Source organism: Octopus bimaculoides, chromosome 23 (assembly GCF_001194135.2).
Source record: "Octopus bimaculoides isolate UCB-OBI-ISO-001 chromosome 23, ASM119413v2, whole genome shotgun sequence".
NCBI lineage: Eukaryota > Metazoa > Mollusca > Cephalopoda > Octopoda > Octopodidae > Octopus > Octopus bimaculoides.
The window spans coordinates 33,576,934-33,577,446 of record NC_069003.1 but is presented as its reverse complement, the minus strand read 5'-3'; the positions used below and the strand labels follow the sequence as shown (position 1 = coordinate 33,577,446).

Here is a 513-nt window from a genome sequence, read left to right as displayed (position 1 = left end):
TCCAGAGCTTTGCTGGCCATAGAAGAGGGCTTTGGTTAAGCGAGTAACTTCTATGGGTACCACATGGCCAGGCTATGTCAGTTGTGCTTTGATTAGGAAACACTCTATGTTCCCCTACATACAGTACAGTTATCTCTTTTAGACCGTATTACTGATACCTCCACTATGATACAGTTATCTCCCATGGACTACGTAGTCCGAGGCGTGTTTGCATACCTCTAGTTATTTCCCTTTGGTTATCGACCCGCCGATTAAAATGAATTGTTTCAGTTTTACATGCTTCAGTCATTTGACTGCGGCCATGCTGGAGCACCGCCTTTAGTCGAGCAAATCGACCCCCAGGATTTATTCTTTGGAAGCCTAGTACTTATTCTATCGTTTCTCTTTTTGCCGAACCGCTAAGTTACGGGGACGTAAACACACCAACATCGGTTGTCAAGCGATGGTGGTTGGGACAAACACAAACACACATACATATATATATATACATATATACGACGGGCTACTTTCAAT

The 513-nt window shown here is 43.5% G+C and overlaps 1 long non-coding RNA gene across 1 annotated transcript in view; it reads left to right on the top strand.

Annotated features, from left to right (window-relative positions):
* LOC106868163 (uncharacterized) overlaps positions 1-513 on the top strand; it is a 104,904-nt gene that overhangs the window by 103,409 nt on the left and 982 nt on the right. The window lies entirely within an intron of this gene.